The sequence below is a fragment of the Lepidochelys kempii genome, chromosome 9, assembly GCF_965140285.1.
Source record: "Lepidochelys kempii isolate rLepKem1 chromosome 9, rLepKem1.hap1, whole genome shotgun sequence".
Taxonomy (NCBI): Eukaryota; Metazoa; Chordata; order Testudines; family Cheloniidae; genus Lepidochelys; species Lepidochelys kempii.
This window is the reverse complement of record NC_136388.1, coordinates 49,629,739-49,657,631: the sequence shown is the minus strand read 5'-3', so window position 1 is coordinate 49,657,631 and position 27,893 is coordinate 49,629,739. Positions and strand designations below refer to the sequence as shown.

At 44.1% G+C, this 27,893-nt stretch overlaps 1 protein-coding gene across 18 annotated transcripts in view; it reads right to left on the bottom strand.

The window, feature by feature from the left end:
• MAP3K13 (mitogen-activated protein kinase kinase kinase 13) overlaps positions 1-27,893 on the bottom strand; it is a 141,160-nt gene that overhangs the window by 96,020 nt on the left and 17,247 nt on the right. For 13 of the 18 annotated variants that reach the window (XM_078854197.1, XM_078854202.1, XM_078854204.1 and 10 more), the window contains one exon: positions 2,146-2,300. The exons of 1 other annotated variant lie outside the window; for it this stretch is intronic. The gene's annotated coding sequence lies outside the window, so the exon portion shown is untranslated. 4 more of the 18 variants (XM_078854201.1, XM_078854200.1, XM_078854194.1 and 1 more) reach the window with 4 other exon arrangements.

The window sequence follows — 27,893 nt, the reverse complement described above, 5'->3', positions numbered from 1 at the left end:
ACCACCATTCTGCACTTGCTCAGCCTATAGCTGAACAGCTTCTGACTACTCTCTAGGGTGCCTGTGTATGGCTTCATGAGCCATGGCATTAAGGGGTAGGCTGGGTCCCCAAGGATAACTATAGGAATTTCAACATCCCCAACGGTTATTTTCTGGTCTGGTAAGTAAGTCCCTTGTTGCAGCTGTTCAGACAGACCAGAGTTCCTGAAGATGCAAGCGTCATGTACCTTTCCTGGCCATCCCACGTTGATGTTGGTGAAACGTCCCTTGTGATCCACCAGTGCTTGCAGCACCATTGAAAAGTACCCCTTGCGGTTTACGTTCTGGCTGCCAAGGTGGTCCGGTCCCAAGATAGGGATATGCGTTCTGTCTATTGCCCTACCACAGTTAGGGAATCCCATTACAGCAAAACCATTCACTATGACCTGCACATTTCCCAGAGTTACTACCCTTGATAGCAGCAGCTCAGTGATTCTGCTGGCTACTTGGATCTCAGCAGCCCCCACAGTAGATTTGTCCACTCCAAATTGATTCCCAACTGACCGGTAGCTGTCGGGCGTTGCAAGCTTCCAGAGGGCTATCGCCACTCGCTTGTGAACTGTGAGGGCGGCTTTCATCTTGGTATTCTTGCGCTTCAGGGCAGAGGAAAGCGAGTCACAAAGTTCCATGAAAGTGCCCTTACGCATGCGAAAGTTTTGCAGCCACTGGGAATCATCCCAGACCTGCAACACTATGCGGTCCCACCAGTCTGTGCTTGTTTTCCGGGCCCCAAATCGGCATTCCACGGCATGAGCCTGCCCCATTGCCACCACGATGTCCAAATTGCCAGGGCCCGTACTTTGAGAGAAGTCTATGTCCATGTCCTCATCGCTCTTGTCACCGCGCTGCTGTCGCCTCCTCGCCTGCCTTTGCAGGTTCTGGTTCTGAACATACTGCAGGATAATGCACGAGGTGTTTACAATGCTCATAATTGCCGCGATGATCTGAGCGGGCTCCATGCTTGCCACGAGATGGTGTCTGCAGGAGAGCAGAGTTGCAGCGGAAGTAGTGGCTGACGACGGATGCCACGAGAGTAGATATTTATAGAGAACGATGAGAGGACCTGCGAGGTGGATTCAGGAGAGCAGAGTTGCAGCAGAAGCGGGAGCCCATGACATCCAATATGGAGAAATTTGCTATCAAGACAAGAGCAGGAGAGCAGAGTTGCAGCAGAAGCGGTGGATGACGACGGTCATATAGAGGACCTGCGAGGTGGATTCATGGGACCAGGAGAGCAGAGTTGCAGCAGATGCGGTGGTTCAATGACAGTTAGCAGTCCTACTGCACCGTCTGCTGAAAGCAGTATGGCATCCGCATGAAAAAAAGGCACGAAATGATTGTCTGCTGTTGCTTTCACGGAGGGAGGGGCGACTGACGACATGTACCCAAAACCACCCGCGACAAAGTTTTGGTCCCATCAGGCATTGGGAGCTTAACCCAGAATTCCAATGGGCAGCGGAGACTGCGGGAACTATAGGATAGCTACCTACAGTGCAATGCTCCGAAAGTTGACGCTAGCCACCGTACTATGGATGCACTCCGCCAACTTAATGGGGACACACACAATCGACTGTATAAAACTGCTTCCTAAAAAAGTCGACTTCTATAAATTCGACCTAATTCCGTAGTGTAGACATACCCTTACTGTGACAAAGAATGGTTAGAGAAAAGTAGTCAGCTTCCAGGAAAAGTGAAAACGAAAAATGAACGACATCCCAAAGCTGTCCCATGAGAATCCATGATCAGTGATGGATCAAAATGGCCCAGAAAGTTCAAGTTATATTTGAAAAGACCAGACAAAAACCTTCAGTTGAAAGTGTACCCATAGGCTTTGGGCACCCTTTAAATTCTTGTCCCTCCCTATCCACACCAAATGAGTCCCATCAGAACTGAGCCCCAGCAAGGTGCACTATAGCTCATAGTAACACAAGTATGCAATTTACATATTAGACATGTCTATGTACAGGAGGAATGGGAGGTGGCCATTATTTAAGAAGGAGAAGATGATATACCTGGTAATTAAAGACTGCACTTGCAGAAAATTACGCTCTTTGAATTTATATCTGTTGAAGTTATTCACATTCTTACCACAAGTTAGATACAAACCAGTTCTGATGCCTGATCATTTTTCCAAGTGCACTGCAAGCCCATGTCCTCTTGGCTTGTTGTCCATATGCTTCCTCTTCAGGTTAGATAAACCAGACTGCTCTCTGAAGCTGCACTGAGCGTGTCTAAGATGGTCCAATATTGGATTCTTCTCTCTAAAACCAATAGAAATAAAAGAAAACTCAGTGTTGTGTTTAAACAAGAATGGACCTGAATAAACTGTCTCTAAGAGCTGTCCAAAATAAAACAGTGTATCAGTAATGCCAAGAGGAAAACTTCATTCTTGTAGGATGAAGACATGGCCTCTACAATTATGCTCTACAACTCTACCTACATACAGGCGAGCATATCCAATATTAGCTATTCTTCTTTCACTCTTAAGTAGAAGCATACAAGTCCAAGGTAGAAAAGATCTATTAGATCATCTAGTCCAATACCTGATAGCACAGAATTGTTCTCCACAATATATTTTGTTCTACATTTTCCAGTCCAATATAAATAATCACTGGTAAGGTTGGACAGGACACAAAAATTGGGGAGGTGGTAAATAATGAAGAGGACAGGTCACTAATACAGAGTGATTGTTTGCTTGAGCCCAATTCACCAATCTGTGTTTCAAAATGGCTAAAATATAAATGTATACATTTAGGAAGAAAGAATGTAGGCCAGAATTACATGATGGGGCACTCTATCCTGTGAAGCAGTGACTCTGAAAAAGATTTGGGGGTCATGGTGAATGATCAGCTGCACAGGAAGTCCCAGTGCAATGTTGTTGCCAAAAGAGCTAATGCTATCCCAGAATGCATAAACAGGGAAACCTCAAGTTGAGAAGAGAGTTTATACCTTTGTATTCAGAACCGTTGTGACTGCTGCTAGAACAGTGGTTTTCAAAATGCGGGTCGTGACCCAGTACTGGGTCATGGAATGTAAGGCACTGGGTGGCGGCAGCTCTGGTCAGCACCACCAACCGGGCCATTAAAAGTCCTGTCGCCAATGCTGCCCATCGAAGGCAGGCTAGTCCCTACCAGTTCTGAAACCACGCTGCGCCCTGGAAGCGGCCAGCAGCAGGTCTGGCTCCTAGGTGGGAGGGCCATGGTGCTCCGTGCGCTGCCCCCATCCTGACCACTGGCTCCGCACTCCCATTGGCCAGGAACCAGTCAATGGGAGCTGGGGGTGGGTGGTGCCTGCAGGCAAGAGCCGCGCAGAGCCTCTTGCACGCCTCCGCTTAGGAGCCAGACCTGCTGCTGGCTGCTTCTGCTTCCTTGGCGGCCCCACTGCACCACTGACTGGGAGCCGCTGGAGGTAAGCCAGTGCCCCAATCCCCTGCAGCCCCCCCAAACCTGGAGCCCCTTCCTGCACCCTAAACCCCTCATCCCCAGCACCACCCCAGAGCCTGCACCCCCAGCCCAGAGCCCTGACCCCCTCCCACACCCCAACCCCCTGCCTCAACCCAGAGCCCCCCCCCAACCCTGAACCTCTCATTCCCAGCCGCAGCCCTCACCCCTGCACCTCAAATCCTCTGCCACAGCCCATAGCCCCTTCCACACCCCAAAACCCTCATCCCCAGCTCCATTGCGTCGCAGGCGTCAACAATTTTCTTCAACTAGGTCGCCAGAAAAAAAAGTTTGAAAACTTCTGTGCTAGAATACTGCATCCAGTTTTGGTACCCAAAATTCAGTAAGGGTACGGATAAATTGGAGAGGGTTCAGAGAACATCAACAAGAATGATTAAAGATGTTTTCTGATCCTTATAATGATAGTCAAGGAGCTCATTATATCTACCTTACAGTCAATAAGTTTAAGGCCAGAAGGGACCACTAGATCATCTACTTGGTATAACACAGGCCACTAGCACCCACACATTAAGCCCAACAACTTAAATTAGAGCCAAGTATTACTAGCCACAGATGGGTCAGGTGTTCTGTGGGGGGCAGTCAGGGGGCGGGAAGTGGGAGGGGGAAGATGGGGGCGGGGGTCAGGCTGTTTGGGGAGGCACAGCCTTCCCTACCCGGCCCTCCATACAGTTTTGGAACCCCGATGTGGCCCTCAGGCCAAAAAGTTTGCCACCCCCCCTGAGTTAGACCCTGAGCATGTGAGCAAGAACCAGCCAGGCAAGGACCTGAGAGAGAATTCTCTGTACCACCTCAGCAGTCTATCCTACTCCATGCAATGTCCCATATACAGCCGTGGCCATCCGTGATGCTTCTGAGGAAGGAGATTAAAAAAAAAAAAACAGAATGGGGCAGGGGAAGGGGGAATTCCTTCCTGACCCCTGCAAGAAGCCAGCTAAAACCCTGAAGTATGAGCTTTTAGGAACACAAGACAAACAGGAAGTGAACCACATGGCTGTGGAGCTCAGCTCAGTTCCCCCTAAGCTGCGTGGCCATGTGCACAGTAGCCTATTAAGCATGGCACAGGCACTCAGGTTGCGGGGGGGGAAAGGCGTGTCTCCCTCATCCCCGGACCTGCTGCAGCCGGGGGAGAGGCGCCTCTCCCTGCTGGCCCCAGCCCAGCCCTGGAGCTGCTGTGGGCAGAAAATAGGTGTCCCTCCACCAGCCCGAGCCCAACCTGGACCTGCCGCGGCCAGGGGAGAGGCGCCCCTCCCCTGGCCCCAACCCAGCCCCAGCCTAGACCTGCCGTGGCACCACCATAGCCCCAGGGCAGCCTGCACCACAAACCCCTCATTCCTGGCCCCACCACCAGCCAGAGCCCTCACCCCACGCACCACAACCCTCTGCCCCAGCGCTGAGCCTCTTCCCATACTCCGAACCCCTTGGCCCCATCCCTTTACATTAATTTTGTTATGTGCATCAATATGGAGGTGATGTGGCACACATAACCTTTATATTGGTGCACATAAAATTCATTTCACACATGTGAGAAAAATTAAAGGGAACACTGCTTCTGAACCCTGCCCCCTGCCATCACAAGCAATCCCATCATACAATCCCACTCAAATTTGTCTAGCTCTCTGAAAACTAATTAAGTTGTTTGCCCACATAACTCCTTTTGGGAGGCTGACCCAGAACCGAACAAATTTGATGGTTAGACAGCTTTTTCTGGTTTCCAGTCTGAATTTATTCATTGCCAGTTTATATCCATTTTTTCTTGTGCCAACATTGTCTTTTAGCTTAAATAGCTCCTCACCATCCCTGGTATTTACTCCCTGATATATTTACAGAGAGCAATTATATCTTTTCTCAGCCTTCTTTTGGCTAGATTAAACAAGCTCGTCCAGCCTCTTCCCATAAAATGAGCCCTTCGTTCCCATCATCCTACTCGCTCTCCTCTGCACCTGTTCCAGTTTAAATTAATCTTTCTAGAACATTGGAATACTATATACAATTCTAGTTACCAAACAAGGTCTTACCAGTGCCTTGTACAATGGCACTAATAGCTTAACAAAGCAAAGGTTTAGGAGTGACTTGATTATAGTCTGTAAGTACCTACACAGGGAACAAATATTTACTAATGGGCTCTTCAATCTAGCGGACAAAGGAACAACATGATCTAATGGCTGGAAATTGAAGCTAGACAAGTTCAGGCTGGAAATAAGATCAATTGTTGATGGTAAAAGTAATTAACCACTGGCACAATTTACCAATGGTCATGGTAGATTCTCCACCACTAACAATTTTTAAATCAAGATTGGATGTTTTTCCAAAAGATATGCTGGAGGAATTTTTTTTTTGGGGGGGGGGTGTTGGGGGGAATCCTATGGCCTGGGTTATACCAGAGCTCAGAGTCACAATGATCCCTTCTGGCCTTGGAATATATGAATACGTGTCCTAGGTAATGGAGCTTACAGCACTTTCCTTGAAAGAATATGCCACATCAAATAGATTTTAGAAATTACATTTTTTCCATTCATTCATTACTAAATTTTCTCTTTCTTAATTATATTCTATCGCACCTGGTTATATCCCAGTGTACAACCCTAAACTATTAGTCTCCTTCCTTTGTGTTTACACCTTTCAAACACTTGTAGAAAACTATCATGTTCCCATTATCTACAGATGGCACTAGTTCCTAGAAAAAAGTCAAAGTTCCTCCAAGCCAATGGCTCATCTGGCTGATGCAGTTAAGGCATGACAGTTTCAGAACATAATAAATTTTGGATACAATCATCTCAAAAATGGACTGTTCTTACTGCTACAAACACACATCAGACAAAGACCTCTTCACAGTAGACCTAGTACTAATAATTAAGGTCCTCCAACCCTTAGTTGCTCCCCCGCACGCACACTCAGATGTGTGGGGAAATGATTTTTTTGTTTGTGTAAAAATAAAACTATGTTATAAAAGGAAAAAAAGCCTTCTTTCAGAACAGCTTTAATTACCAAAATCTCTGCACTGGGTATAGATATAGAAGATGGGATTCAGTGACTCTAGCACAATTTTGTTGCTATGGTCAGAGACTTTATTTCTAAAAGACAAGTGCCTATGGCCCTTATCCTGCAAAGACATGGGGATCTGCTTAACTTTATGCATTGTGCATATCCCCATTGAAATCAAACTACTCCCACAGTATGTCAAGTCATTGGAGAATCAGATCACAGGTATGTTTACATATTTTGAAACTGAAAATATTATATCGTACTAAACCTACTTCAAGTCTGAATACTTGGATTTACACTGAAATTGACTTTATAGGACTTTAAATCTTTCTAACAAACAGACTTTATATAACAAATCATAAGGTATTTGGAGGTTTGTAACAACATTATTATTTTAAGAGAAAATATAAAACCGGAACAAACACCTTTAATTATGACTTGGGAGAGACTGAAATCTGTTCAGTCAGAAGCAAAAACTTTACTTGCAGAACAATTTCCATTCCCGCACCCCTTCGTGTGTTAGCTTTCTGTGACTATTCTACAAAGTTAATACACTGACAGGAATGTTTTCTGAAACAGGCAGCTTTAAAATGAATATTGCAAAATATTCACAGAATGTGAACTGTGAATTTGTAATTGTGAACATTCACACTAGAATCCTGGTTCTAAGTGTTACATTCCGCTAAGACTGAGAACAGAAACACACAACATGAGCTGTGTTTATGTAAAACAGTTCAAATTACAAAAAAAACAAACGAGGAGTACTTGTGGGATCTTAGAGACTAACAAATTTATTTGGGCATAAGCTTTCGTGGGCTAAAACCCACTTCATCGGATGCACGCAGTGGAAAATACAGTAGGAAGATACATACACACACACACACACACACACACACACACACACCATGAAAAAATGGGTGTTGCCATACCAACTGTAACAAGTCGCAATTCTCCAACATAAAAAACTTCAAAAAACAGACTCCAATGAGAAACTGCAGAATTGGAAGAGTCATTACACAAAGTACAATGTATTTCACCATGCTAATTTTCCCCCCTACTGTTACTCACACCTTCTTGTCAACTGTTTGAAATGGGCCATCCTGATTATCACTACAAAAAGTTTTTCTTCTCCTGCTGATAATAGCCCACCTTAATTAATTGGTCTCATTAGAGTTGGTATGGCAACACCCATTTTTTCCATGTTCTCTATGTATATATATATTCCTACTGTATTTTCCACTGCATGCATCCGATGAAGTGGGTTTTAGCCCAAGAAAGCTTATGCCCAAATAAATTTGTTAGTCTCTAAGGTGCCACAAGTACTCGTTTTTTTTCTGATACAGACTAACACGGCTATCACTCTGAAACCAGTTCAAATAATAAATACTGAATACTCACAATGAACTGTTCATAAACAAGCTACAGATCAAGTTTTATTTGAAGAAATAGTTCACCATATAATTGTGAACTATGAATGTCTCCATTCACCTGCAGACAATTGAAATAAATGTATTCATTACAATTTTTTTGATCTTCACTAATTATGAAAATGGAAAATTAAAAATATAATAAGAAAAGCAATTTCTTAATTCCCTTGTCAACTTAAAGTTGTTTAAATCTCTCCCCTCAGGACACAGCAAACAGTAAGAAGCCAGGAAACCATAAATTAAAGAGAAACTTCATATCTGACACAGAAAAAAGCAACATAAGAAAGCGATTTAAAAACAAAACAAAACCAGGTCACTTTGGAGAGTACTTTATCTCAGGAACAGCTTGACCTAATGTCCCCAAATTTACATCACCTCAAGACCTCAACTGGCACTCAATTTTCATGTCCTATGCCAGCATTGCACTAATGTACAATAATACTTTCTCTAATACTGTCATAACCATACAGCTAAGGGTAGCCTAGAATTCCTCCTTACCTGTAAGGGGTTAAGAAGCTCAAATAACTTGGTTGGCACCTGACCAAAAGGACCAATGGGGAAAGAAGATACTTTCAAATCCAAGGCGGGGTTGTGTGTTCTCTTGGTAAGCAGAGAAGCATCAGGTCAGAAAACTCCTCCTATAAACCATCCTAAAATGAGTCTCAATATTGCAAAAAGTGTAAGTAAATAAGACAAGGCACGTTAGATTAGGTTTTGTTTTAGCTTGTGACTTTTTCCTGTGCTAAGAGGGAGGTTTATCCCTGTTTTTTGTAACTTTAAAGTTTTGCCTAGAGGGGAATCCTGTGTTTTGAATCTGATTACCCTGTAAAGTTACCTTCCATCCTGATTTTACAGAGGTGCTTCTTTTACTTTTTTTTTTCTTTCTAATAAAGTTCTGTTTTTTAAGAATCTGGTTTACCTATTTGGTTGGTATATTATTCTCAAGCCTTCCCAAAAAGGGGGTGTAGGGCTTGGGGGGATATTTTGGGGGAATAGGAATTCCAAGTGGTCCTTTCCCTGATTCTTTGTCTAAATCACTTGGTGGTGGCAGCATACTGTCCAAGGACAAAAGGATTTAGGGAAGTTTTTAACCTAAGCTAGTAGAAATAAGCTTAGGGGGCTTTCATGCGGTCCCCACATCTGCACCCCAGAGTTCAGAGTGGGGAGGAAACCCTGACAAATATTTTTCAAACAATACTACCCTCAACACACTCATCCAAGAACTAACTGATTCTACCTTCATTGCATTCATGACAGAACAGCACAAAATGTCTCTCTACATCTATTGTATAAAGCATAGTTGTAGTCATGTTGGTCCCCAGGATATTAGAGACACAAGGCACGTGAGTAATATCTTTTAATGGACCAACTTCTGTTGGTGAAAGAGACAAGCTTTTGAGCTACAAAGAGCTTCTTCTTTAGGTCTGGGAAATGTATTCAGAGTGTCACAGCTAAACAAAGGTGGAACAGCTTATTTAGCATAAGTAGTTAGCACATATTTCAAGGGACCATTCAAGGTGACCATTCAAGACCTCTCCAGACATGGTGGGGTGAAGATAAGTGGGTTATAGATTGTTGTAATAAACCACAAATACAAAGAGTCTCTGCTCAGTCCATGATTTTTAGTATCTAGCAATGTTATGAATTTAAGCTTCCAGGCTTGTCTTTTTAATATTTGGTGCAGGTTTCCTTTCAGCTTAAGGACAGAGGTCAGATTTAGCATGATCGCTTTGTGAAAAGCATTCAACCACAGGTGATGAGGTGTTTTTGTTGTTTATCATTTTTCTGTGTGAGTTCATTCAAGAGCATAGTGATTGTCTAGTTTCACCCACACATATTTGTTATAGGGTCATTCAATGCACTGGATGAGGTATACCACTTGTGATAGGGATATGTAGAACTGTAGCAGACTGCCGACTCACTGGCGTGGTGCCTCCTGCTGGTCAGTCCGAGAATTAGCTCATCCAGCTCAGGAGCGCCCTCCTCTGGCTGATTTCTCGCCCTTGCTTACATGCCCTGTTGTCTCCACCATCTCCGGCCCCGTGTCCTTCCCCGACCCTGGTGCCCCTTACCTTGGGGTGCTGCCCCACAGCAGTGCCCCACACTCTGGGTCTCCCCTCCCAGGGGAACCCCAACCCCCCTATAACCACCTTGCCTCAGTGGCTACTGCCAGTTGTCATCTAGCCCCTTCTCTCAAGGGCAAACTGCAGTCTGAAATGGCCACTCATCACTGGCGAGGGGGTTTGACCTGCTGCCTTTTCTCGGCCTGGCTGCCTCCCTGCAGCCCTAGGACCTCCTGAGGCCTTTACTGCAAGGCCTCAGCCTGGGAGGTCACCAGGCCAGAGCTCCCCAACTCAGCCTGCCCTTTCCCAGTACTGCTCTGTCCAAGGTACCCCTGTCTCTGCCAGGCAGCTCGGCCCTTCTTGCTCCACTGCTTGAGCAAGACTCACTTCCTTTTCCCCAGGAGCCCTTCCTATACTGGCCCTGCTGGGCCCTAATTGGCTGCTTCAAGCCCATTCGTGATTGGCTCCCTGGGGCAGCCCTTTCCCAGGGCCGTTTTTAACCTCTTCCAAACCGGAGGGGGTGACTGCCCCGCTACAAGGACCCATAGATCTTGAAAGGTGTATTGATCATCATAGCAGTGGAGTCTCAAATACAGTATTTACAAGATAATGGACAACACTCAGGAATCCAACCCAAAGATCGTCAAACTCATCCATTGCATCCTTTATCATTTTACATTCAGTGACGAACACTTTTTCCAAACCATGGGAACAGCCATGGGTACAAGGATGGCTCCCCAATATGCCAACTTCTTCATGGGCCACCTTGAAGAATTTCTGGACAAATGCACCATAAATCAATGATATGCCTTAGATATATCAAGGATATTTTCATCCTCTGGACACAGGATTTAAACAACCCCAGCCATCCACTAAACCCTTTTTAGAACACTCCCACACTAGCATTAACTTCCTGGACACCATGATCAGCTTCAACAATGGAGCCCTACAGACAACTATATAAAAGAAATCCAACGATCACCAGACCTACCCTCATGGGTCCAGTATCCACCCCTAACACACCAAGAAATCTGTTCACTACAGCCAGGTACTCAGATACTACAGAACATAATCCAAGGAGAAAGTCCAGGATAAATACCTTAATAAACTTAAAACCACCTCCATTAAATAAGGACACTCAACCAGAGAAAGAAAAGGAGTACTTGTGGCACCTTAGAGACTAACAAATTTATTTGAGCATAATAAATTTGTTAGTCTTTAAGGTGCCACAAGTACTCCTTTTCTTTTTGCGGATACAGACTAACACGGCTGCTACTCTCAACCAGAGAAGTAGATTGCATCATGGAATAAGCCACCGAAATATCGCAAGAGAACTTGATTCAACACAGAAATAAACCCCCTCCAACCACACGCCTCTACTTGTCACCTACCACCTCACGCTAGACCCCATACGGGGTAGCATCCAACAATTACACCCATATTCGATAGGGACCACATCCTGAAAGAAATCTTTCCTAAATCTCCTCTTCTGGCTTTCAAACAACCCCCACTCCAACCTCATTATCAGAAGCAAACTCACCACAGACAAGGATACACCAATTCAAAGTGGCACCAGACCCTGCCAGAACAGATGCAAAAAATTCCACTGCTGCGATGAGCCACACCTTCACAACACACCTTTCAAGATTCATGGTCCCACACATGGCCTGACATAACAAAAGGTACGATTAAAATGTAATTATTTTGGTGCAAGTCTGTGTATGGATACTCCTATTTTGGAATAAAATTGGCTGCAGTCAGCAATAAACTGACTTAAATTGAGTGATCACACACAGACTTGCACCAAAATAACTATATCCGTTTTAATTCACACAAGTATAAAATGAGTGACAAAGAGTGGGTAAAACAAGCAGATGAGGGAAGCACAAGTTAATGAGACAATAGTATGTGAGCTCCTTGAAAATGTGGACAATTTGCCACTCAAAGGAGATTATCAACCAAAGAGGTCATTATGATCTTTGACTCATACTAATGGTTAAAAAAAAAAAAAAACACTCGTAGAAAGACAGAAGAGGCATTACTGAGGGCATGTCTACACTTGCAAAGTTACAGCGCCGGCAGTTACAGCACCACTCAGAGAGCGCCAAAGGAAAACTGCTGTTGTGTGTTCCCACTGACAGCTGCCTGTGCAATAGCATGTTCACACTTGTGGCACTATTCGGAGCAGTGCACTCTGGGCAGCTATCCCACAGAGCACCTCTTTCTCTTTTGCCGTTAAGACTTGTGGGAAGGCGGAAGGGGTCATGGGGCATCCTGGGTCCTGTCCCAATGCCCCGTGATGCATTGCTTCAGATCCCAGAAAACCCTCTGATTCCGTCTGCATTTGGTGCCATCTTTTAATGGTTTCTGTACTGCGCGCCCTGCCCCTTTCGGGCTGCAGGAATGGATCCCGACCTGTTGGTCAGTGCAAGCAACTTACTGGTCAACACGTCACTAGTGGCCGTGGAATTACTCCTTAAACTACAAAGGCAAGAGGAGTGCAACATCGATCTCAACATGCATACTAGCATGAGATTGCTTGTAGCATTCACAGAGGTGCTGACCACAGTGGAATGCTGCTTTTAGGCTCGGGAAACAAGCACCGAGTGGTGGGATCACATCGTGATGCATGTCTGGGATGACGAGGAGTGGCTGCAGAACTTTCGCATGAGGAAGCCACATTCATGGGACCGTGTGATGAGTTTGCCCCAGCCCTGGAGTGCAAGGACACGAGAATGAAAGCTGTCCTGCCGTTGGAGATGCACATGGCAATTGCACTGTGAAAGCTGGCTACTCAGGACTGCTACCAATCGGTCACTAACCAGTTTGGAGTGGGAAAGTCGACCGTTGGAGTCGTGTTGATGGAAGTGTGCAGGGCCATTAATTGCATCCTGCTCCAAAAGACAGTGACTCTGGGCAATGTGCGTGAATTGTGGATGGCTTTGCACAAATGGGCTTCTTGAACTGCAGAGGAGCAACCAACGACATGCACATTCCAATTCTGGCACCACACCACCTAGCCACAGAGTACATTAATCGCAAGGGGTATTTCTCAATGGTTCTCCAGGAACTTGTGCATCACCGTGGGCGTTTCACAGTAATTAACGCAGGCTGGTCCGGAAAGGTGCATGATGCACTCATGTTTTGGAGCACAAACCTGTTCAAGAAGCTGCAAGCAGGGACTTTCTTCCCTGACCAGAAGATCACCATAGGGGAAGTCAAAATGCCCATTGTGGCCTTGGGAGACCCCGCCTATCCCTTAATGCCGTGGCTTATGAAGCTATACACAGAGCAACTTGACAGCAGCAAGGAGCAGTTCAACAGGCTGAGCAAGTGCAGAATGACTATGGAGTGTGCATTTGGCCATTTAAAAGCCCACTAGCGATGCCTGTATGGGAAGCTGGACATGGCCGATGACAATATATTCCTATGCTTATAGCCGCCTGCTGTACACTCCATAATATTTGTGAAGGGAGGGGTGAAAGCTTCATTCAGGGCTGGACCGCAGAGGCTCAGTGCCTGGAAGCTGAGTTTGAACAGCCACAGACCAGGGCTATTAGAGGGGCACAGCGTGGGGCCATAAGGTTCAGGGATGCTTTGAGGCAGCAATTTGAAGCTGAAAGCCACTAATATTTGTTGCTATGCTCGGGACTGCAGTGCTTGTAATGCTTGGAGGTGATTGGTGTACATGATGCAAGAAGGGACCTTAACATAATTGTATGTTGCTTTGCAGTGCTCTTTTTGCTTTCACTTAATAGAATAAAGATTGCTTTCAAACCAACACAGTTCTTTTATTGAAAAACAACCAGAGAGTCTCAAACAAAAAAAAAATCAGCAGCAGGGAGGGGGATGGAGGAAGGGAGGTCTCAAGAGGAGGAGGGGTCCCGGGATGGCTACAGATTTGTGTATGTCCAGGGATCATACCCAACCTTCTCCTTTGGAGTACGATGTAGCGCGTGCTGTACTTCAGCAGGGCCAAACTGCAGAGGGATGGGTGTTGAGTGCAGTGGGAGTCCACAGTGCTGGACTGTGAGGAGGGAGCAGTGGAATGCTGTGGGTAGAGAGTGGAGCCAGGAGGTTGATAACAGTGTGTTGGAGATGTGTGTGGGGGCACATGGGAAAGAGTTTTGCAACAGAGGCTGCAGGGGAGGGTGGGCACGGAGCTGCTTGGTTTGAAGAGCTAGTATCACCTGGAGTGTGTCTGCTTGGCACTCCATAACTGTTAAGAGCCGCTCCGTGGCTTCTTTCTGGTGTGCCGCATTCTCCTTTAGGTCCCCTCTTCTCGCTGTCCCGCCACTCCTTCAATTCTTTTTTCTTGGCGGCAGACTGCATCATAACCTCACGCAGAAAGTCCTCTTTAGTTCTTCTTGGACGCTTTCTAATTCTGCACAGTTGTTCTGCCGCCGATAATATAGAGAGAGGCTGTGCTCCCAAGGTCAACTCTGTGAAGTTTAAATGCAACATTTTACAGAAGCAGTATTGTTTCCAACACAGAAAACACTGTTTCAGTGCTTTAAAATGCAGCCAGTACTCGCATACCTGTCATTAACTGGCTGACCTCAGGCAAGCACACATGAGCCACAAGACCCCCAAAATGGTGAGTAGCCACAGGGGCAGGGTAAATCACTGTTCCCAGACCCTGCTATACAATGGGCTCTTGGGAACCTGGAGAGAGTCAGCACTGTAGGGTGGGCCTGATTATGATCCCCTCCTGTGGAAAGTGTGGTGACAGGAATAATTATGAACAATATCTCGCTGCTGAGGGTGAGCAGGGAATCAAGGGAGGGTCTTCTCCAAGCCTGCGGCTTCCACCCTAGCGCCTAGCCTGTGTGAAGCAATAATCCCCCCACCTGTCAAGGCAAAGTGGCACGGGAAAGTTACTGTTAATGGGGCATGAAACAAAGCAGCTCTGCCGAGGAACCTGCGGCAGCGGATTGCCCAGTATCTCCACGAGATTTTCCTGGAGATCTCTGAAGGAGATTCCCATGAAGTGAGGGAGTGTATCAACAGCCTGTTCCACCACTCAGGCTAGGCATGAGGTGGGAGACAAGCCTGCTTTCTGCAAAGCTCCTGCCCCCAACAACTCGCTTCAGCAATTCCCAAAATCAGATCCACTTACCAGGGGCCTTCTCTCCTCTTTGCACTTCACCAAGCTCTGACTGCTGTGACTCCTAGGCTCCTCCAGGGTAGAAAAGAAAACCTGACTGCATGTATCTCTGGCCTCCGAGTCATCCTCTGCCTCTGGGTCCCTCTCCCCCTCTTTGTCCAAGATTGCCCCCTCCTGGCTCGGTCCACTCTCGACTGGCACGCAAGCCAATGAAGTATCCACAGGGTCCTCCACAGTGGAGGTGGGGTCACCACCGAGTATCGCATCCAGCTCCTTGTAGAGCCAGCAGCTCATGGGCACAGCACTGGAGCGGCGGTTTGCCTCCCGCGCCTTGTGGTAGGTGTTCCGCAGCTCCTTCACTTTGACCCTGCACTGCAGTGTGTCCCGGTCATGGCTCCTTTCTGTCATACATCTAGAAATCTGTCCGTAGGTATCATAATTCTGACGGCTGAAGCGCAGCTAGGACTGCGCAGCCTCCTCTCCCCAAATACTGATGAGGTCCAGCACTCAGCATTGCTCCAAGCGGGGGATCACCTGGTGCATGGAGCAGGCATGGCCACCTAGAAAGATGTGCTGAGACCACTGCATGCATCACAGAGCAAACAGGAAGGGGACTTTCAAATTTGCAAAGGAATGTATGGGGTGAGGCCGACAGTTGGTCAACCTGAGGGCAGGGCAGTAGAGCTCAAACCAATGGCCAGAGAGGTGAGAAGAGGCATTGTGGGACACCTCCCGGAGGCCAATCGCAGCGCTGGAATCACCACGGTGTCTACACTGGCACCGCAGCGCTGTAGCCCCGGTGCAGAAAGCTCCAAGCCTCTCCAAGTGTTTTGTTTTGTTTTTTAAGAACGCTGCTCTGCGCAGTTTCTGCGCACTAAGTGGCTTGGCAGCGTCTACATCTTGGGAGTTACAGTGCTCAAAGCTGCTTTACTGTGCACAAACTTGACAGTGTAGACAGGGCCTGAGATAAACCTGATTATACTTCCTACAGTAGTGTACCTACTCTAGCTGGAAGGAATTTTACTTAAGAATTATAAAAAGTTATGAGATGGTATCACTATAATTTGGGTTACTGCATTAACTGCAACAAGGAGATGGCAAATGGAGTTTCTTGAAAATGAAATTAGAATCAGAATAAAATACTCAGAATGTATACTACTATATTTTAACGGGCTCATTTGGATTAGATGGAACTTGAGAAAGGTCTGTAACAAATTATTTTAAATATAAATATCAACATAGGTTTTTATCTAAAAATGTCAAGAATCTGAATAGCCCAATGAAAAAGAAAAGTTGTTAATCAAGGGAAAGAACAGGTGATTACAGTACACCACACCCTTAAGTGTCTCAAGAGGGAAAATGGAGTATAAAGATCAAGCTTTATTTTCCTGTTCCACAAAACGTAAACCCTCAGAGATTAAACAAAAATACAAAGACAAGATTAATGTTAAATTAAATAAAAGCATTATAATAATAAGGAACATATGATGGATAGTTTCAATATAGTTCTAAATACAGTTAAAAGATGGCCCAGGCACATAGAAAATTAAGAGCAGTAGACTGTAAAGAGATTCTTAAAAACACTGGAGGATATAAATGCTGGAAAGTGGCAACATGCCATTAGAATTTTTTTACATAAACACCAATGCTTTTCTAGAACAGATTTTAAACAGTCAGTCCAGAACTGGCCTGATTCTTAGTTAAGAACCACAGGCACCCTACAACAGAGAAGATATCAGGGTCTTTATCACTTGTACCAGTATGTCAGTTAAACCTGCACCCTAGTCTACCAATGCTTCTGTTTTATGGTTTACCCTTTATTCTATACCTGCCTCTTTTAGACCTCATTCCAGCAAGGAGCTGAGAATCTCCAATGCCCATTCAAGCTAGTGGGAGTTAAGGGCACTCAACAACTCATAGGATTCAGTTAAGCACAAATGCATACACTTTATTAAGATATTTAATAAACAAAATTGTTTACAATGTGCATATATAGTAACCAATATTATGAACTAACATTTGGGTTAATTCCAAGCTCTACAGACTGGAACCAAAAAAACCTAAAACACATTCTATAGAGGCCAATGCAAAATGCTTGCTGACTGACTGCATTTTTTTAATTCCCTTTTGGAATTAAGAGAAATTCTTTCACTCTAGCATTTCTTGCCCTAATAAAATCTTCAGAACTGTTATTACTGTCTGGGTTAAAATACTGTCCCCTGAAAACATGACTTAAAGGAATGGGAAATCAAGAGAGTCACAGAGACAAATAATCTTTGGTGAAATCCTGGCCCTACTGCTGCCAATGACTTCTACCAGGGCATGATTTCTCCCATGTCCAGTTTTAGATCCCTTAATAATTCTATCTTTCTAACAAGACTACGAACATAATTTCATATTCACAATACCACACCCAGTTCCAAACAAAATATTCTATGTAAAAAGAAATACTTACAATACAGGGACAGGCTGCATAAACAGTGAAACTACCAGTTGCGGTTGATTTCTTCACACAGTAAACTTTGTCCTCAGCCAGGCTGTCGTGCCTGGATTGGTATAACATTTGTACACATTAATTTGGCCTGGGGAGTTTCTATCTAATTGAGTAAGGTGGGAGGGTTTGTTATTTTAACTCGTGGCTGATAACAGCTTATCAGTAACTTCTCAAAGGTCGAGTTCAACACATTTGAAGAGCGAGAGATGCAAAGAAAATACCGAGTAAGCCTGTGAATCCCAGAATTCTTTCTTCCCCTTAGGGTGGGGCCTTATGAGTCTCCAGGATCCCCCGCTTTTCCCCACACTCCAAGAACTTATTCTGCAGTCACAGTCCTTCTGAGAAAGGCAATATGCAGCTCTCTTCAAAGGCAACGAGCCCCACCCTTGAAGATGGCTTTAACTGCCATTAGGAGGAAGCAACATGAAATGCTTCCTTCCGAAGGAGGAGCTTGTTGTGTTTGCTGCATTCCCAGCTTCTGCCAATCCAGGTACTAAAATGAAATCCTGAACTCTGACTCAGCATGGCAATGTAACTGTGTCACCACCACCAGTCTTACAACCAGAGTTCCATGCCAGCCCCGTTTTTTTTTGTTTTATTTTAAATGATGCATTTAATGCCTAATACAGCTCTCACTGAAATTAATGGGAGTTCTTCCACTGATGTCAGTGCATGCTGAACTAGGTCCTTAAGCAGAGTTCATTATCCACTACATTTTAGGGTGCCTAACTGATGTAAAGGTATTTTTTAGCCATATACAATTGATGAATAGAAAGGTTCTGCTGAAATTGCCTGGATAGGAACACTTGGGTTCTCAGGGATAGCATCTGCAGAACCTACTGTCTCCAGCAGTCCACCCAACTTTGACTTTGTTGACCTTTAGGGTGTGGACCAAGACACATCCTCTTGGTGAAGCATTCTGTTGATTTTAGACCATCAGCTGGTTGAAGACTATAGAGAGGTATTTAAATTGCTTTTAATATTAAACTATAGTAGATGTCACATCCAGTTGAATTTAAATTTTCATTGTATGCCCAGATGCCACAGCAATGGGTGCACAAATGATTAAACAAGCCAAGAGGAGGGGGAAAAAAAAAAAAAGGCCACAGATAACCCCCTTTGCCCTCTTTCTCCTCCACCTCCTGTTCTTGTGATCTAATTCTTAGTAGCTGGGTTTGAGTCCTGCTCAAGACCCCATATCAAAGCAGCCTTGGATGATTTTCAGCATATTAACAGATGAACGCATTACTACACAAGATACCCACCCGAAATGGACTGACACCATCAGAATTCATTTCATGCTGGTGTATCTGTCAGAAAACAGGCTAAACTCATGAGAATTCATTTCCTAATGAATCAATTCCTGCTTGGGACACCTATATGAACTGTGGAGTGGTGCTTCAAAGCCAGTTTTGTTGCAGATGAATATTTTTGCACCACAAGCTTCACACCAAAAATTTTTTTTGTAAATTATCAAACTGATAATCAGTTCACGGTCATCAAAAGTTTGTTTTGCAACTTGTCTGCATCACAAAATAATGCTGTATACATATGAATCCCTTTCATAAGTAATCTGCAAAGATCTCTTATTTGACCTAACTGGTGGCTAAACCCTTGAAGGGTGCTACATCTTGCCTCTCTCAGGTGGACTTTAATGAGGTTTGCTGGATCTATTCATGTCACTCTTACAAGAACAAAAGGATTTTTCAAATTATTTTAATTTTATTAAAGGACTATCATTAGAAAAATATTGCAACAAACCTGGTTTAAATTGACATTCTTGTACTTTATTTTTAAAAGTAAAAAAAACTACTAAGGTCTGTTTATAATTTAAATAAATAAAAAAATAGGTTAATTTACCAACTCCTTGGGATTCATAACACATCTAGCAAGCCAACCTTAATCAAACCATCATGTCTTTCTACCTGTCACAGGTAGGAAGCAGCATTTCATCATCCCACATGGCTTGGAAAATATCTGCAGTCTTAATCCCAGGTAACTGCTGAGCTTCAAAAGGCTGGTGGCAACTTTAAACCAGAGAGAGAACTACAGACTTATTACTAATTCATCCTGGGTGCAGCTGCTCACCAACAACTGCTGGGTCTCTCAATTGACAAATGTTAGGCATTATTGTCACTTAATGGTATTTAGTACCTACAGCCCTATCTACTGACACATTTCCAAAATGTTCTGGCACCGTTTAACTATCAACATGAATTAAGAAAGTTTAGTTTAAGCCCTGAGTTGTCAAAGGACTCAGGAGCACAGAATAAGCTTTACTAGCCTGACACAGAAAAACAAAACTTATTACATGTCTGGAGAAAGCTGAAGCCCAAGGACAGAGGTCTGACAACCCACTGTAATTCACAGGCCAACAAGGCAGTGACTTAATTATAGGTCTAGGTATGACTGTGAAGAGAGTGAGAACGCATGTGTGTGCACAAACTTCCATGATTGCAGCCCTCTTGGATAGAGGGAACACTTTGTATATAAAGCCTGAAAAACATCCAATGGAAGAAAATAAATTATTTTATTCTGTAGAAGTCAAAGACAAACGTTGCTTATTTTGCCTCTGCTGACAATAGATTAGTCCTGTTTTAGAGAATAATTACAGCACAAGCCACACCACCACAAGGAAAACAATACCTTCCATCCCTCCTCCTCAAAGGCTTTACTTAAGGAAATCTAATGTGCCAACACATTCCCCCTCCAGCATCATGCCTGCAACGTACAACAATGCTCCCAACAGCGCACAAGCAACCACGGTATCTTTTTGATTAGACTGGCTCAAGGCTAACTGTTACGTGGACCTGCACTGTGCCAGTTTCCACTGGTGCAGCACAGTACTAGTGTAGATGAGGATCACGGGCATAAAAGCCCCAACAGTGCAAGTATTTCCCCCATTACCACCTCACCTGTTACAGCTTACATGGCCTATCTGGTCTACCTTCTCTACTCCACTGACCAGGGGTCATGTTTGCTGGAAGCCAGTTATATGTACAAACATCATTGCATACATTGGAGCTCCTTTGCACAATGTTTTATCAGCAATCAACTTGGATAGGTCATCTAGCCCAGTCCTCTGCATTGGGGTAGGACCAAGTATTTTCTAGCTCATCCCTGACAGGTGTTTGTCTAACCTGTTCTTTAAAATCTAAAATGATGGAGTTTCCACAACCTCCCTAGATAATTTGTTCCAGTGCTTAACTACCCTTACAGTTAGGAAGCTTTTCCTAAGGTCTAACCTAAATCTCCCTTCCTGTAATTAAAGCCCACTACTTCTTGTCCTGTACTCAATGGATAAGAAGAACAATTTATTAACCTCCTCTTTACAACAACCTTTTATGTCTTGAAGACTTACATCCCCCCTCAGTCTTCTCCAGACTAAACAAACCCGATTTTTTTAATCTTTCCTCATAAGTAATGTTTTCTAGACCTTTAAATCATTTTTGTTGCTGTCCTCTGGACTTTCTCCAATTTGACCACATCTTTCTTGAAGTGTGATGCACAGAATGGGACACAGTACTCCAGTTGAGGCCTTATCAGTGATGAGTAGAGTGGAAGAGTTATGTCTCGTGTATGGCTCAGACTCCAAAAAATGATGTTCATTTTTTTGCAACAGTACTATATCATGGACTCATATTTAGTTTGTGATCCACTATAACCCCCAGATCCTTTTCTGCAGTACTTCTTCCTGGTCCGTCATTTCCGATTTTAAGAACATAAGAATATACGACTGGCCAGACCAATGGTCCATCTAGCCCACTATCCTGTCTTCTGACAGTGACCAAGACAAAATACTTCAGAGGGAATGAACAAACAGGGCAATTATCAAGAGATCCATCCACTGCCGTCCAGTTCCAGCATCTGGCAGTCAGAGGCTTTGGAACACCCAGAGCAAGCAGTTGCATCCCTGACCATCTTAGCTGATGGCCATATCCTCCATTAACTTACCTAAATTATTTTTTAAACCCAGTTATACTTTTATCCTTCACAACATCCCCTGGCAACAAGTCCCATAGGTTGACTCTGCAGTGTGTGAAAAAGTACTTCCTTTTGTTTGTTTTAAACCTGCTGCCTATTAATTTCATTGGGTGATCCCTGGTTCACTCTCAGGAATGTTTTCTAATCCTTTCTTCATTCTTGTGATTCTTCTCTAAACCCTCTACAATTTATCAATATCCTTCTTGACTTGTGGACACCAGAACTGGACACAGGATTCCAGCAACAGTCACCCCAGTGCCAAATACAGAGGCAAATTAACCGCTCTACTCCTACTCAAGATTTCTTTGTTTATGCATCCCAGGATTGCATTAGCACTTTTGGCCACAGCACTGAATGAGGAGCTCCTGTTCACCGTGACCCTAAATCTTTTTCAGAGTCATTGATTCCCAGGATAGAGTTACCCATCCTGGAAGAATGGCCTACATTCTTTTGTTCCTAGATGTATATTGTTATAGTTAGCCATATTGAAACATATATTGTTCGCTTGCACCCAGTTTACCAAGCAATCCAATTGCTCTGTATCAGTGACCTATCCTTTTCTTTATTTACCTCTCCCCCAATTTGTGTGTCATCTGCAAACTTTATCAGTGATGATTTTTATGTTTTCTTCCAGTTCATTAATAAAATTTTAATTAGCATTAGACCAAGGACAGATTCCTGCAGGACCCCACTAGAAACACACTCACTCAATGATGTTTCCCCACTTACAACTATATTTTGAGACCTATCACTTAGCTAGTGTCATTGTTTTGTGTAGAGATTCATAAGGCCTTGCTGGAGCCTCAGGATCTGTTTATGGAGCCCTAATACCAAGATGTGGCAGCACAGATGGTGCTCATGCTGGTTCCTCAGGAGGAGGAGGGACTCTCTCCACCAGGTACGCTGGGGTGGGGGTGGGGGGGTTTGTTTTTTTAACAGGTACTGACAAGAGCTGATTTGCAGGCTGGGAGCATAGAGGAAGAATTTTCTAGGTTTGTATGTTAGCAGTTTTTAGAAGGGCAGATATAACTTCATCCAAGGGCACAAATGTTCTTCCCAATCCATAGTCTGCCATGGTCCCTCCCCTCCCCCACACTTTTTTGTTTATTGGGGGGTTTTAAAAAGGTCAACACTTCTCTGTGTTTATATTATGGAAGGCAGGTCAAGGAAGTGCACCTTGCACTTGGAGTGAAAAGTGGGGAGGTTTGAGATGGTTCTTACTTTCTGAAAGAATGTGTCCCACAGTCTGGAACCAGACCCTTAAAAAGCTTTCTGCTGCACAGAGGAGCACAACGTGCCATTGCGCCTGAGGAGCAGAAATATCAACCACAGTCTTTATCCCAGAGCTTTAGGCCCTTTTAAATATCCTGGCTCCCCTTTTAAATATCCTGAGTGTCTTGAAAATAAGGACCAAGGCCTTAAACTTGACTCTATATTCTATGGGGAGCCAGTACACAGAGGGAGGGATGGATTTGATGTGCTCAGAGTAACCCATGTAGCTGAAGAGATGTGTTGCAGCATTCTGTACTAGTTGGAGTTTCCTAAATGCTGAAGTCTTCATGCTTGGGTATATCACACTGCTGTAGTCAAAGGTGACAAAGGCATGAATATCTGAGATCAGGTAACCATCAACGAGGATGGGACAGAGTTTCCTATCTGATAGAAAACATTACTTGCAGATAAGGATCATAAAAGCCCCTCACCAGGCCACTCAGTTCAGTTTCTTCATAATCACTCCAGGAGAGAGAGTAAAATTGCCATAAAAAAAAATCAAGGGGAAATTCATTTAACTAAGAAAGGATTCCTTGCAGGAGTTCTGTCAAAGTACAGAGGAGGAAACATCTGCTCTATTCTGAGGAGGCAGAAAGACTGGAAAAGAAGCTACTGGTTCAAATATACCCAATAAGGAAGGTCTGTCCCCATGAGTTAAAATTGTTCAACACAGAAGATCCATAGCAGGATAAATATATTTATCATTACACTGTGTGTTCCCGCCTTGAAGCTCTTCAGCTGATGGGATGAAATGATGTGAAAGAACACGGGCAAAACTAAAAGAACTTAGGAAAACACACTGTTGCATAAGGCATCCTTATCATCTTAAATGACAGATTTAAGACACAAGAAGAAAGTATATTAACTTTTAATATACCTGTTAACTGTTCATTTCCTTTTAAGAGGCTGCTATAGCACACTAGACAACATAGCAGGATGAAGGCTGTATACCCGCAAACAGAGTTCAAAAGATGGTGCCTCAAATACAGGCTCAACCAGCTTAGAAAAACACTGAAGAATAAGATCATCCTAGGACTGGAAAGAGAAGAGGAGGCGAGTGGAGGAACTGGAGGATGAGTAAGGAGAAGAGTGAGTGCTGCCAGCCACTTGCTGATCAAGAGCAGCATGGCAGGCACATACAAGGAAGGGCAATGCCCATGGAGAACCATAGGAGAAGAATGTATATAGAAATGAGATGGGAAATAAAACAGCATTCAAAGGCTGCTGGTGTGCAAGGGCCTGTGACCCGAGTGTGATGTGTCATTCCATATTCTTTATGAAAATATGCTTATGACATGAATATGACATAACTGAGATGTGCTTTATGCAAGATGGCTCATGTGAGATATCATTGGAAAGGTGATGATTTACTGAATGTGATTATCCAATTTGTATGCCTGTATCAAAGTTAGGAATATTGACAATGTATCTGTATTTCAACTACACTACTTTGGGCGACGTCCACTGCCAACACTTCTGGTAGAACAATGGAAAACCCAGACACATCGGATGGTCCATCATCAAGGACAATAGACTATGAAATGGACTTGGCCTTCCTGTGGACGCTCCATACTGCCACCGACTCATGGGATGATGTGATACTACAGAGTCAGGTAGTCTTGTCACCTGACACTAAAACATTACTTGGGACTTCTTGTAACTTTCCACTATAAGGGGGTCAAGTTTGGGAAACAAAGGAATCCCACCTTATGTAAATCCTATTTAAGGATGAAGAGGAAGGCAAGCAGGACTCCTCCTCTCCATGGCTGTCTGCCCAAGAAGAAAGATTGCAAAAGCCACCTGAAGGAAAGGCAAACGGGGAATCCAGACTGAAACAGGGGTCTAGTCTGAAAAGCAATATAACTGTAACTCTGAACCACAGAAACTTTGCAACCTGGCTGCAATATCTAGGGTGAGAAATACTATTTGTAACCAATTTCTTTAGTGAAACTAGTTTAGTTTGCGTGCTTGATTTCATTTGTTTAGTAATCTGCTTTGTTCTGTTTGTTACCCCTTTTACCACGTAAAATCTGCCTTTCATAGTTAATAAAACTTGTTTTGTTTATTATTAAACCCAGTTTCTGTCATTTCTAACTGTGGGGGCAATAAGCATGCACACTTCTCTCCACATTGAGGGAGTGGGTGAATTTCATAATATATTTTTGAGTCTGCACTCCAAGGGAGGTGTACATCTGAGGGCTGGAGCAAGTTCCTTCAACTGAGTCTTCCCAGAGCTGATCTGCAGCTGGGTGTGGTCCTGCCTGTATGTGTTAGAGGAGATTTTAAGAGCTTGGCTCAGCAAGACAGGTTAAAGGGGGCCCATGCTGGCAGAACAGGTAGACTCAGTGGTATCTCAGCACATCGGGTGGCTTCCCAAGGGGTCCAGCCCGTCACACTGAGTTGTTAAAAACAGATGAAAGTTCAGTTGACCTTTTATATAAAACCATTGATAAAGTAAGTGAAAGATGGAGCCAAAGAAATTAGTACAAACAAAACATGTTTAAACTAAAATAACAGATTAGGGGTTTGCAGGGATTCTGGTAAGGTCACAAAATTGCTTATGGCAACAAATCAAAATGGCAGTAAAATGACAGGAGAAGGTGGTGCACTGTTGGAGCATCTCTGGCGGAAATCCCACCTCCAGGCTGACTTACTCCATTATAATTTTGTTCACTCCTCTTTCACTTCTACCATCTTCCTAGCTAAAAACTCTTCTTCTCCACCTTAATTGAATCCCATGTCTTCAATCCCAGCCACCTTTTGGCCATCTTTGATTCACTCCTCAAATCCTCCTTCTCTCCTGCCTCCACATTTTTCTTTGCATAGGCTCTAACCAATTTCTTCCAAGAGAAAAGTGACTAAATATCACATGATCTTTCTCCCTTGGCACAGCTACCATTCCCCCTCCTCGTCTTACTTCCTTGTCACACATGCAGAAATTTCTCATCTGCTGTCTTCTTCTAATTCCTCTCTTTGCGGCAGTGACCCCATCCATCTTCTAATCTCCCTTACACCCAGTCTCATACCCTCACTTACTCCTCTCCTTAACTGCTCACTCTCCTCTTGCTCTTTCCCCTCATAATGCAAGCATGCTTTAGTGTCTCCTATCTTAAAAAATAACCACCCTGGACCCCATTTGCCTCTCCAGCTATCACCGTATCTCCCTTCCATCTCTAGGCTCATTGAATACGTTGTCTACATCTCTGTTTGGAGTTCTGTTTGTACAATCCGTCACACATCCCTTGCACTCCACTGAAACTGCTCTCGCCAAAATTTCTAATTACCTCTTCATAGACAAAGCTCAGACCCAGTACTCCATTCTCATTTTCTGTGACCTGACAGCCACCTTCAATACCACTGACTATGCTCCTCCTCTTGAAATTTTGTCTTCCACTTGGCTTCCATTAACCTGTCCTCTCCATGTTCTCCTCTTGCCTTCTCACTTTCTGAGGGGGTTCCACAGGGTTCTGTCCTTGGTCACCTTCTCTTCTCCCTCTATACCTTATCTCTGGATAATGTCATTCACAAAACACAGATTCAACTACCATCAGATCTACCTCTCTACTCCTGACTTGTCTCCCATAAAAAACTAAAATCTCAGCCTGTTTCTCTGACATCTCCTCATGGATAATTAGCTATCAGATCAAGATCAATCTTCCCCCTAAGTCCTCCCTGCTACCTCCTTTCTTGATTACTGTGGACAACACCACTCTCCTGCCTATCATGCAGGCCCATATAACCTGGGCATCATCTTTCACTTGGAAGTCTCTCTAGGTCCTCACATCCAGGGTAAATCTAATGTTTGCAGATTCTTTCTGAATAACATCTCTAAGATGCAGCCTTCCTTATCCCGCCACACAGCTAAAACTCGTCCAGGCTCTCATCATCTCACAGCTCAGTTAGTACAGCAATATTCTCTCTGGCCTTGACAAATGCAATCTTGCCTGCTCATATCCATTCAGAATGTTTGTGCAAGGATCATTTTCCTAGCCCATCACTTTGGCCATGTCACCCCGTCCTTGCATCCCTGCACTGGCTCCCTCTTCTCTACTGCATCAAACACAAGCTATTTGTCCTCACTAGCAAGGCTTTTCATGGTCAAACCACACCTTACTTATCACTCACTATCAAGATGTTGACTTCCCCATCAAATCAGCCAACGATGCCAGCTTATTATCATCATGCAGGCTTGAAAGAAGCTCCCTGTAAACATCTGCAAATCCACCTCAGTATTTTTCTTCAGTTGCCTCCAAAAAACTTGAGAATGGTTAGGCTGCTGATGTGCTGAGAGACAGCCTGTCATGCTAACAAATAGTCTTGTCACTGTTTTCTACTCCCCGTCTGTCTGTATCCATCTGTTGTCTCTTGCCTTATACTTAGAATGTAAATTCTTTTGCATTCTTTGGCAAATTCTTTTTGTTCTGTGTTTGCACAATGGGGTCTTGGTCCATGTCTAGGGCTCCTGGGGACTATGACAATACAAATAATAAATATTAATTTTGATAGGTGATGTTGCCACCCCTTTCTAGACATGGCTTTTCCTGAATTGGGGGGGGGGGGGAGGGAGGAGCATTACTTAGCAACTTGATTGTGGACTGGATAGTTTAAAGGAGCTAAACTGAAGGAGAGGAAGTGAACTTCATCATCACAGCTATCAACACCGACTGCTGTGACCAAGGAATGTACCATCACACCACTGGGCGTGATCCTGAAAGATGTCCTGAATAGAGGAGGAGAAGGAGCCAGATGATAATCACCCCATCTATTAGGTTTGCATGAATCCTGACCACCAGCTGGCATGGGAAACTGCTGCCACCCCTTCCCTACGGTGATTTTTACTTCCCTATTGTACTACTTCTGTTTCTTTTTTGCTTTCTATCTAGTAAAAGTCGGTCTTAAGATAAACCCATCCTTGTAACACTGCTGTAATGAAAAAGAAAGCTCTGAATAATGCCTTAAGCAGCCTGATACTGGTAAAAGTTTTACCAAGTGCTGAAGGGCTAATAAGATCATATGCTGTGCTTGTTGTTTCCCAGCAGCTGAACTAGAAACAGACATCTGTTG